Source organism: Leptidea sinapis, chromosome 3, assembly GCF_905404315.1.
Source record: "Leptidea sinapis chromosome 3, ilLepSina1.1, whole genome shotgun sequence".
Lineage (NCBI taxonomy): Eukaryota > Metazoa > Arthropoda > Insecta > Lepidoptera > Pieridae > Leptidea > Leptidea sinapis.
The window spans coordinates 7,511,345-7,524,438 of record NC_066267.1 but is presented as its reverse complement, the minus strand read 5'-3'; the positions used below and the strand labels follow the sequence as shown (position 1 = coordinate 7,524,438).

Sequence of the window (13,094 nt, the reverse complement as noted above, 5' to 3'; positions counted from 1 at the left end):
AAATAGACTTAAAACTGAATCAAATGACTGTAAGCCTAAGAAAATTAATGGCAGTATCACTTTGAGAGAATAAACTCTGGATGTGTGGCGGTCCTCCACAGTGCGGTTTTCAAGGAGCTTTCTTCCACGTACTACAAAGCTGTGGAATGAGCTTCCTTGTGCGGTGTTTCCGGGACGATACGACACGGGTACCTTCAAAAAAAGCGCGTACACCTTCCTTAAAGACCGGCAACGTTCTTGTGATTCCTCTGGTGTTGCAAGAGAATATGGGCGGCGGTGATCACTTTACACCAGGTGACCCGTACACTCGTTTGTCCTCCTATTCCAAAAAAAAATGAAAATTTCTTAAAAATATTTTAGTAAGTAGCTTTTATTACAAATTATTTTATCAACGTAGGTATTAATAAAATTTTAAATATGTTACAGCGTTTTACATGAAAAAAAAAACATTACTATCTATAAACAAGATACAAATTTATAAAGACATCAATTTTATAAAATTCTATCAATTACAAAAATGTGCCGTAGCTTGTGAAATTACTGGGCAAATGAGACTTAACATTATTAACATCTTATGTCTCAAGGTGACGGGCGCAGTTGTAGTGCCGCTCAGAATTTTTGGAGTTTTTCAGGAATCTTGCGTGGCACTGAATTGTAATGGGCAGGGCGTATCAATTACCATCAGCTGAATGTAATTTATATATTCATTGTATTTTCATAAAAAAAATTAAAGCAATCATAATGAAAGTAATCATCAATTTTCATTGATAATAACAATTTTTAATATCGTATTCAAAAACTATTGATTTTTTCCACCTCGATGTAAAGCTCACTTTTAGTACCTTAGTATATTATATAGAAGGTGAATGATGTATGGTTCTTGTCTGGTTCTGCATAGGCCACTTAAATTGTATAATATTACATTAAGTAAGCTAAGTTGTTGTATGATTTAAAAGATGTGCTGGGAGTTTCTTATCAGTTCTTCTCCCTATCTCAAAGCCCCTTTATGAACTGATGTAGCTTCATGACATATACCAAGTACTGTTGCAATATGTTATTTTATTGTATTCCCTATGGTTCACAAATATATTTTTGTTTCTAGCTTTTTTTTATGATAATAAGGGACGAGACGAGCAGGACGTTCAGCTGATGGTCATTGATACGACATGCCCATTACAATGCAGTGCCGCTCAGGATTCTCAAAAAACCCAAAAATTCTGAGCGGCACTACAATTGCGCTCATCACCTTGAGACTTAAGATGTTAAGCCTCGTTTGCCCAGTAATTTCACTAGCTACGGCGCCCTACAGACCGAAACACAGTAATTTACACATTACTGCTTCACGGCAGAAATAGGCGCCGTTGTGGTTCCCATAATCTAGCCGGCTTCCTGTGTAAAGGAGCCCCCCACGGGGGGAGCCCCCCACGGGGGGAGCTTCAGAATAATACGAAAAAATATTCATACAAAATACTCAAATTTAATGACTTACTGGAGTGATTATAAAAGTTAATAAATAAAAAAAAAATCCTCAAAAGTAACTATCATTTGGAATGACAAGACAACACAAGAAGTATCAATCATCGCCTCCTACTATTTCTTACGGTTGGTACGAAGTTACTTGAGATGTGGAAGTTTATCGATGTCAAAACCACATTCTATTCAATAAAAACGAGATAACTTATTTATTTTTTATTATACACACATTCATGTGTTTGTTAGTTTGACAGGGAGACGTTCGTACATTTACAAAAAGATAAGCTGTGAGATTAGAATTGTTACCGATACTAAAAAAAAAAGTGAACCCACCTAGGAATGCACAGAGCTCTTTGAACTATTTTTAACAGCCATTACCACATTGTTTGTATGGAAAAAGATATAGCAAGTATTGTTTTCTTTCTAAAAGTGAATAATCAAACACAAAACAAACGAACAACACGATAGGTATGAATTAAAATACAAATTTAATAATACCACATAAACATTTGTGCGAAATAAATGACGTAGATTCGACAATTGTTAAATGGAAGCACTTAATGCTTTAAACGCTGACAGCGACAGAAAAAAAAAACTAATAGTCCTCTTCACTGTTTTGTAAAATATTATTTATATTTTGGAAAAAAAAACAAATTTTATTTATATTATATCACTTGGAAAGAAGTGCGATTCTACTACTTCGAAAGTTTCTTCTCGTTAGTTAGTTAGTTAGCATATGCCGCTTATATAATTTATATATCTAGATAGAGTCTCTTGCTGTTAGACAACCGATAAAAATAGGCCAAGAATATTAGTTTAGTGTGCGTGACAAGCTACGTCTTACACTCGCGATTTGTATGACACTTTGTGTTACTGTGCGTGAATTGCCTAAAATACAGTTCTAAGCTCTATTTTTTTCAACATTTCCACAGCTGTCTGATCTATGTAGACGTATAAATGATCCAAGTAAATGCCAATTAAACACAATTGTGGTGATTTCAATCAAATCAAAAATATTTTATTTGGTAGGTAAATTGCATGATGTACACTAATTGAAATATGTAATTTTTTTATACAGCTCGTTCGTAAGGCAGATTTCCTAAGAGAAGAACGAGCAAGAAACTCTAAGGTTGCTCTTTTCAAAACAGGATGGTATTACAAGTTCTTATGTTCAATTAAATACATACAAATCATTTTAATTACAATATATTACAAAGAGATGCAACAAAAATACTCCAACGTCATTCACTAAATAACTTACACGAGCAAGTCAAACAAGTGTAAATTAATAAGTAAAACATAGTTAGAGTTGTTGAGTACATACATAAAGTACAATATAGTAGATGCATCAATCCACACATACCGTCAATAGATTAGATCCAAAAATGCAGAATGATGAGTAAGTAATGAAGTACAAAGATGTTGAATTCTTTTTTTTTTATCATATTACATATCTTAATATATATAAATCTCGTGTCACAATGTTTGTCCTCAATGGACTCCTAAACTAATGAACGGATTTTAATGGTGATTACTTCATGGAGTGCAGTTTGGTCCAACTTGAGAGATAGGGTAGTTTTTATTTCGATTTGGGACCCATAAATATTTTTATTTTCAATATTTGTTTTGTATGGACATATTTTCTATGAGAGAATTTAGTGACGCACGGTTTGACAGTTCCGCTGTGAAACAATTTCATTCTTACAACAGGGAGCATATTTACGAAATAATTTTTGATGTTTTGAAATATAAAACAGTTGTTTTTTTACTATCTACAGAACAACGTCTGTCGGGGAGCTAGTACCGATATAAAACTAGGTCAACTTAGCATCGAAAAAAACCACAACGGTTAACAACTAATGCTAATAACACTTAATAATACGTCACAACTCACAACTTATGCTATAAATTAAATGAACAACAGTGAAAATATTTTAAAAGACATAAAAACGAATAAATATAACTTATAAATATGACTTAGCAGGTTCAAATTCTCTTAGCTGCTATAATTTTTGTAACAGATACTCTTTTAGTCTGTAATTAATGTTTTTAGTATTTAATTTTTGTAGCTCAATGAAGGGCAGCTCATTTAGCAAGCGAGGTATTAGGTAATCGGGAATTATCAGTTGATACTTAAGATTGCAATAATTATAAGTAAATAAGAGGGACAATAGTGGAAAAAAATATATTGCACTGAAAGCTATAGAGTACCGGTAACAACTGTTCCAACGGAAGCAATATCCGCTACAGAACAAGCAGAAAATAATTAGTAGCCTTTGCACACGTGTGTAACGTTTACTTTGTTATCATAAAAATTGAATTTTTCCATTCGTGGTGATTAAATTCATTAGATCATCTTCATGTTTGTGTAAATTAGTCTATCCATACTTTGTAAATAATATCTATTCATTACGGCAAATTTTTGTAATCTTTGTTTTCATTATTCTTTGTATTATGCTGCCGAACTGCAAATTTTATATAAAGTATGATCTTAAACTAACTGTTTGTACATAAAACAATTTATATCCATTCGTGTAATAATATGTGGAACCCTTCACAAGTTAATCGATTGTATCCGCAAATTATGTAAACTTGTTATATTCATTTTTAGTTTATGTAAATCGGTCTACTAATAAGTATTTTAGTTGCTAGCTTTTTCGAGCACTAGACAATTTATTATTTCTGTTACAAAATGGAGAACTCTAGGTCCATTAGTTTTCATATATTTATTGTCATATTTGTTTAAAACTATATGTTTCCCAAATAAAAGAAAAAAAATAAAGTTAGCTAGAGTCACATGAGTAAATAAAACAGGTAACTCATGTGATAGAGATAAGGGTTAGTATTCAATTTGCAATAAAATACCAGATTTACCAATTCAAATTTAAATTCAAATATTTTTATTCAAAATAGGATGTGACATCACTTATTGAAAGTCAAAAAACTACCACCCATTCCAAAATGAATGCCTCAGACCTGAGAAGAATGGGCGCAACAAACTCAGCGGGCTTTTTGTTTTTTTTTTTCATTGAATAAATATGTTTATAAAGTAATATTGTACAATTAAACTTATTATTTAATAGCCTGAGGGCGGTCGCTCCATTCCCAATCTGTGGTATCATTAAGAAAGTCATTTATGTTATAGTAACCTTTACCACGCAAACGTTTTTTAACAATTCTTTTGAATAACGTAATACTTTTCTTTTGAACATTTTCTGGGATCTTGTTGTAAAAGCATATACATCGCCCCACAAAAGACTTACTAACTCGACTTAGCCGAGTAGTAGGCAACATCAGTTTATGTCTGTTCCAATCATAAATACCCTCACATGACATATATAATATGAACATAAGGTATGTTACAAAAAAAAAAAATGCGAATTCAAGAAACATTGTGATTTGAATTCATTCAATTCAATAAGAAAGAATAAACTGTACGTGCCATTTAGTAGGTTAGCTGGATTATATTATGTAAAGGACTCCTTACTAGGTATTCAAATTTGTAAAATTGAATACCAAGACAATAGAATAAAAAACTTGGGCTCACTGAGAACAAATTCAAGATATATAATATATTAAAACTTATTTGACCATGAAGGTTTATTATAATGAAGTAGATTATAAAAATTGTCTGGTTCTGCATAGGCCACCTAAAATTGTATTGAGTAGGCTAAGTTGTTATAGTATAATTTTCCAATCGTCATATTAGATTTGCTGTTCGATTAACCTTTCCAAGGCTCAGAACGACTGCTTTTCGTGGGAGTTTCCGCTACGCTGCCACGAAATGTTGGAACGATTTGCCACCACCGGTTAGAAATTGTAAAACTATATATTTAATACAGAGGAGTCGTTCGGATCTTAATTTTGATTTTCATTTATTTTAAAGATATATGTATTGTTATTTCTTTGTTTGTTGTGCCAATCTATAATTTGTACCTACCTATTTACATATTATTGTATAGAATGTCTGTAATTGTATAAAGATATGTGTTTTCGGGTTAGTAGCACCACACAATTCTCGGGTACTCCAGAAAACCAGCGCTGTAATATGTGACAGCATTAAGCTGAGGAGAAACCCTTTTTCAATTTTTGTTTATTACTTTTTTTATTCTTTAATTTTATAAAACATATTATGTAAAACTGAAAATAAAATTTTATTTCATTCTATAATTTAAAAGATTGACTGGGAGTTTCTTTTCATTTCTTCTGCCAATGTCATATCCCCTTTACGAACTGATGTAGCTTCATTACTCGTATAAAAATTATTGTTGCAATATGTTATGTTATTGTCACTGCCTATGGTGCATAAATATATTTCTATTTCTTTTGTGTGTATTTATACACTTCCTCAACTTTTAGGGTTGGACTCCAGCACTGTTGTAGAAATCTCGATAAACTGAATCATTTAAAATTCAAAAAGCCCAGGATTACTTAGAGCGTACTAAATTCATATAAATTATGTAGGTAATTCTGATTAATTGGCTATGAAACTAATTCATTAATAATTATTTATCTGCGAAACCTTTTTAAGCACTCGGCCTGATGTTAGTGGTTTGCGCGTTTGTTGGTATTACGACAGTTAAGTAAACAATGTCGCAATGTTAAAAAACTAACTATACTATAAATGAAGAGTCAGTTTTTTCCTAAGCTTATACTGCGAAATCTACTGATCAGAATAAGATATTAATACCATAAGATGCAGCGTGTTTCGGAGAAGGTTTTTGGATATGATATGTTGGTGATTACTTATCCGGAACCAATTTATTTTACTTAGAACAAATAATATATTCGCAATATAAATAATTCAGTCAATGACATTTCATTACATATTACCAAAGAAAATGAAAAAAAAAAAAAAACCGTGTGGTGTCGTGGAACACCGCATAGGAACGAAGTTCCTTAATATGCTGACTTTTTAAATGCTAGTGACTAAAGTATGTTTCAATAAATTGAAATACTTCTACGGCAGAGTCATGGCGAAGTTGTATTTCTCAAGGGAAACAGAACTTTAGTGAGAAGTTTTATACAATAGCAAGTTATCTGACACACTGTAGCCAATGTGAAGCGACAAACACTTGATGCTGCGAAACAATTTTCTAGTTCAAGGCTTCGCGTCGTGTCAATGTGTGCTGCGTCATTTTCATTTATGAAATGTTTACTTACCTGTATCAACCTGTATTATAAACTGTTCACCCATAATATTTGGAAATATTATCTCTTAGGATCTGTGAAGATTTAATTAAAAAAAAAAACATTTTAAGGACAGTCTATTGTTGATTATTAGAACTTTATTAAAGCTTGTACGCGGCACTTATTTATTATCTTAGATTGTCCTTTATTAACGCTACAAACTTTAAAAAAATCTTTCAGAAGAAAGATTTTATCTTAGAAGATAGACGAAGAATCGCCTGATTACTCTTGACAGAGCAGTCGTGGTCACGAGGAACGTTTCTACGCCAGCTATCCCTGGCTGTTGCTTCTCTGGCACATATGTTGAGGGGAGTGTTGGTTGGGGCTTTGATCTAGTTTGTCCAGCGCATAGGGGAGCGTCCTCTTGACCTACTGCCGTTGATCCTTCCCTGAACAACAAGTCTCTCTATGGCATGCTCTCCACGTCGCGTAACATTTCCGAAGTATCTACGCGCTCTAACTATAGATGAAAATATCGAGACGTTTGTGCGACGTTGTGTCCAAGATACTCGTAGCATTCGTCTCCATCACCACATTTCTAGTGCGTCAATCCTTTGTTTTTCTCGTTCTTTGATTGTCCATGTTTCGGCACCATATAGTTGCTTTGGTGATATTCCTGTCCCGCCATATCCTCGTCTACTTCTGCATTGCATATCTGTTAAAAGCAATTCGCCGTTTAATTTCGTCTTTCGAGCCACCAGTATTAGCGACAAGTGATCCTAAGTATATGTATGACTGTACAACCTCGCAATTAGCAATCTCAACTGTATCTGGTGCATTGTTTTGACTTCGATCGATTTTTGTATTCTGACGATTTATTTTAAGGCCATACTGGATAAAAGAAAATATGTTTTGAATTACTTGTTAAACTTGGAATCATTAAGAATGTCTGTACTGTGGAGCAATCCCAATCAATGGCCAAGCCACAACACAAGTAATAGAACAGTAGTGTAACTCAGCGATCTCCTTGTAATTTATACCTACGTCTGGGCGGATTGCTAGGGTTGGTACATATAAAAATATTGCGCACGCGCGCGCAGACGGACGACGGGTGCGGTGCAGCTAATTTAACTCGCACAGCGACCAGTCTCGGCGTCGTACGGCGTGGCACTCAATAGATTAGTTTTGTCTCCCCAAGCATGCTTAGCGGCCGTGTAAATCGAGTGTATGTGTGCGTCGATTTAGGCTCTCTAGTTTCATACTAGAGAGCCTAAATCTTATTAAGTACTGTTCTATTACTATAGGTATTGTGACCAAGCGGAGCTAACATTGTGCGCAGTAGTAATGTCGTCGTGATAAATTAACCCAACTTTCTTAACTAAATGCACCGAACTACGCGAAGTATTGTAGCTGAACTGTTGATCAATGGGGATGTCCATTATGGGACGCTAATCCTGGATGTTAATCCATTTCATGCTTTTCATAAATATACATTGTCATCCAAACTGAACCAATATATACAATAAAAGTTTAACAGGCAATGATCACACATTTATTTGTTAACTGGAGAAATTTGGCGCCATTAACAGGATTTACTTTACCTGCTCAACACTAATATAGGCATAGTAGGAAATTGACACTATTTGAAATATAGACAATCTGTAATACTTATGAGATATCCCTAACTTGTGCTATAAAATAACAAATTACATTGTACCATAATTATTTGTAAATTTTAAGAACGATACGATTTAACGGGTTAAAAGCATTGAAGGTCTAATAAACGATTATCGAATCCATTAATTAATTTTAGCAATAAGAAAAAAAATAGACAAAATTTTTAACAATTTGAGCACAATCCTACTTAAAATTGACTCAAGAAAAATATAAATGAAAATGAACCAGTTAATATCGTTGGGAAACTCTCATAAAATCCTAACAGATCGTATATTAAGACTCTCTCATTCAAGCTATTACCTAAGTGACATTTGAGCAGGCACTCAACGAATTGTTAATGACAAAAGTCTGAGAACAAAAGTTGTAATCAAAATTCCAAAAGAAGCTTGCTGTTTTATAAATATTCTGTGATGGAGATTAAGGAAAAGGAATTACAAATATAAATGGAATTATTTGTTTTATCCAGGCAATACAAACCAATTTGAAAGAGTTAAAAAAATACCCGTGGGTGGCTCCTTTGCACAGGATGCCGGCTAGATTATGGGTACCACAACGGCGCCTATTTCTGCCGTGAAACAGTAATGTTTAAGCATTGCTGTGTTTCGGTCTGAAGGGCGCCGTAGCTAGTGAAATTACTGGGCAAATGAGACTGACCACCTTATGTCTCAAGGTGATGAGCGCAATTGTAGTATCGCTCAGAATTTTTGGGTATTTCAAGAATCCTGAATAGCATTGCATTGTTATGAGCAGGGCGTATCAATTACCATCAGCTTAATGTCCTGCTCGTCTCGTCCCGTACTATAAAACAAATCTCTGAAAAATTACAAAATAGACAAGTTTAAAACACTGAACTACATTTAAGCTCTTTTTTTTATGGAATATGAGGACAAACGAGTGTACGTTTCACCTGTTGTTAATTGATCACCGCCACCCACAATCACCACCACAACACCAGAGGAATCACAGGAGCGTTGCCGGCCCTTAAGGAAGGTGTACGTCTCCTTGATATCTCCCTAGTATTTTGAATATTAAACTGGCTAACGACACACTGACAAATTAAAATTGGTCAGGCATCATCCATGGGCCTGACAGGTCATCTATAAAGTAGTTTATACAATGATTCAAGCAATTGTTTTACCAGTGGGCTCCCTTGCACTGGAAGCCGGCCAGATTATGGCGCCTATTTCTGCCGTAAAGCAGTAATGTGCAAACATTACTATGTTTCAGTCTGAAGGGCGCCGTAGCTAGTGAAATTGCTGGGCAAATGAGACTTAACATCTTATGTCTCAAGGTGACGAGCGGAATTCTAGTGCCGCTTAGAATTTTTGGGTTTTTCAAGAATCATGAGCGGCATTGCATTGTACTGGGTGGGGCGTATCAATTACCATCAGCTGAGCGTCCTGCTCGTCTCGTTCCTTATTTTCATAAAATAAATAAATAAGTATAATTTTATTCTCTCAGTACAGCACGTACAAAATAAATTTGGAAAAGACATCGAATACAACAGATTTTTATAAAATCTATACCTACTTTGAAGTGTGTTCCTGGCATGATAAGTTGCTAAATTGTAAGACGTATATATTAATGTAATGCCTGCTAATGTGCGGCGGTAGAAGTTGAGTTTAAAAAAGATATTCAACAAAAAGTATAACTGAAACATTAATGACGTCACGGCTCAATAAATACAACCGCATCCCATGAACGTTGATATCTGATGCGTTACCTCATAATTGGCCACAATAACATTTGCGAGCGTATTCGCGCGTAATTCTTACTACACTTATAAATATACAGTTATTGTAGTTTCAGCTTATTTTATTGATGAAATAAAGATTTTTCAAAAATAATAGGCGTGTACCATTGACGTACTTTTAACAACTGAAGTCACAATCTTTTATTAAACGCGTTCAGGCTATAGTGTTTATTATGTGTTGTGTTAAATGCGAATTGAATCTGTAAACTCGCTTACAGGCAAACAAACAAACAAACAAAAATATTTTTATTTGGTATGTAAATTGCATTACACTTGAAATATGTAATTTTTTTCTTACAGCTCGTTCGGAAGGCATATTTCCTTAGAGAAGAACGCACAAGAAACTGTAAGGTTGCTCTTTTGAGAATGGTATTACAGATTCTTATTTTCATTTATTTACACACTTAAAATGATGCATCAATCCACACATATATATATATATAAAATAAAGGCACTATGCGAGCATTTTATTAGCTATTTATTATATAAAAAAATATATAAGAACTTTAATAAAAAAAAAAAATAAAAAAAATCAGATTTCCCGGTGAGAAGATCATCCAGCTACCACAAACACCCCGTTCGTTCGGCGTAAATTTAGTTCAGTTCTTATTTCATACATAATTTGTAATTAAGTTTTAAAGGACTTTCATTATTTTAAAACTGAAACACTAAGAAAACAATTTTTTAAGCACAAATAACAACAAAATATAAACAAAAAGGATTGTGTGGTGTTATGAAACCACGGTAAAAGTGAAACCCTTTTTCACATTATAGACATTTAACCAAATATTTTTGGAATAATATTTCATTAAGGGTATGAAAATCGTTTTATTAATCTTAATTTTATACTTGGAAAATTGGAATGATAATGGGAAAGAATAAAAGTAGACTAACCCCCTTATTCATAATAGTCTGCTAACTTAAAACATTGTTAATTCTCACTCTGTCTTCTTCTATTGACCTAAGTCAGAATGAGAAATAACACTCTTTAGCAGCTGTTTTAAGTTAGCAGACCATTATGAATAAAGGTGTAAGTCTCCAACTAATATTTTTATTGAACTCTGTGTCTTAGCCCTAGTTAAAAATATTGATTGAAAAGGATGAAAAATGATGAAATTTGAATACTTTTCAATACTTTCAATTCTTTTTCATGTATATATAGATACAGTTTACATAAGGTGCCTGATTCCCAATACCTTTCAATCAATATTTTTAATCAGGGAGAGTACGACATACATATTACTTAACAATTATTAAGATTATATACACATATTAAAAAACAAACAAAATAGCGTGGAGCACTGGCACAAATGAGTAATAGTCTATACACTACACGGTCAGCTGCTGCGAACTATAGGCGCCGCCCGACCGTCACGCGACATGCAACACACAGACGAAAAAGTTTGAGACGATGTAATAAAAGTTTCACTTTAAAATATAACTCTTTTTAGGGTCAGTTGCACCACTTTATAGTTAACGTTAAATCAGCTCAAAATAAATTGCACCAACTTGGAAAAGACATAAAATACAATAGATTTTTATAAAATCTATACCTACTTTGGAGTGTGTGCCCGACATGATAAGTTGCTAAATTGTAAGACGCATATATTACCGACTAAATGCAACATCACGCGAAACACTCAGGCGAAAAAGTTTGAGACTATGTAATAAAAGTTTCACTTTTAATTATAACACTTTCCAGGGTAAGTTGCACCATACCACTTTATTGTTAACTACCGAAAGTCAACGTTAAATCAGCTTAAAATAAATTGCACCATCTTACGCGCGTAAAAATGACGTCAATTTTGACGTTAAAAATAACCGTCGGATATTGGGTAGTTAGCGGTAAAGTTATTATCAAACAGCTACGTATTATGTCTGATATCTGTTTGTTTCTTTTGTGTTCTTTAATTAAATTGTCATTATTATGTCTAAAAATAAATTTATTCCGATTTTTTAGGTAAGTACCTACTTGTATTTAGAGTTCTAGTAATCTAATTGCTTGAAAAGAAATCTTCTAGGAAATAAGTTCTTCCGACACGGAAGACGAAATACACGAATATGTCAATAATTCGTAAACGGTACGAAGTTTAACTTGAATTGATGTACCTACTTAAACAGAATTTCTGAAACGAATTATTGGAGGATTTTTGCTCTTCCATCATATTTTTCTACTGAAAAACTACATAAGTTCACTAAATAACAAATAATCATAATAATTCTAGAGATTCAAAACAATTAACAATAATTAACAAATATGAAAGAACAAAAATAACTAATGAATGAACATAATAATATACGAAGCTACTCTGTGGAGCGAACAAACCGCCCCGAATAAACATTTATCTGTCATATCGTGAATGTAAATTGTCAGCCAGTCACTTTCATCATAAAGTATTGTCATATGAGAAAATACTGCCCTATTTCATTAGCAAGCTTAATAACTTAAACGATAACGATATATATGAGGGTGCAATGTAATTCGTCGATGTGAACCAACGCTCGTTAAGATTATTGTTATAGTTAACCTTTATTGTAACATTAACTGGAATTTTGGTAGAGTCCACCGTTACATGTACAGTTAACGTTAGTAAAAATAAATTACATTACATATTTTGTAAGAAAATTTTAAAAGAATGTTGATAATTGTGAAATTGAAAATTGATAAACAAGGATTTTATTAGGGTAAAAAATACCGTGTTTATAGTTGATACAATGTATTATTGTGAACTATTCAGGTATTTAGGTCTCCGTAGACCTAACGACCTAAAAGATTTCCACGACGACACTCAATCCATAAATAGAGCCGTCATGGCATTTTATACAAAGAGGAGTCGAGACGAATGAGATAATTTTAGCATCTTTGAGTCATGCGAGACTATTATTAGATTTCAGTCTATGACCGGTTCAGATTCCAAAATGAATTCATTCATTCATTCATATTTATTTATTTGCTATTTAATAGGTGGTACAAATTTGGTCTTACAATAGCTTATAGTATCTCCTATTTAGCCATTACCAATAGCATGCAAACTTAGTCTTAACGATTTTGACTACAATA

The 13,094-nt window shown here is 33.2% G+C and overlaps 1 protein-coding gene across 1 annotated transcript in view; it reads left to right on the top strand.

The window, feature by feature from the left end:
* The window catches only part of LOC126979417 (beta-3 adrenergic receptor-like), a 167,191-nt gene that overhangs the window by 833 nt on the left and 153,264 nt on the right, over nt 1-13,094 (top strand). The gene's annotated exons all lie outside the window — the stretch shown is intronic.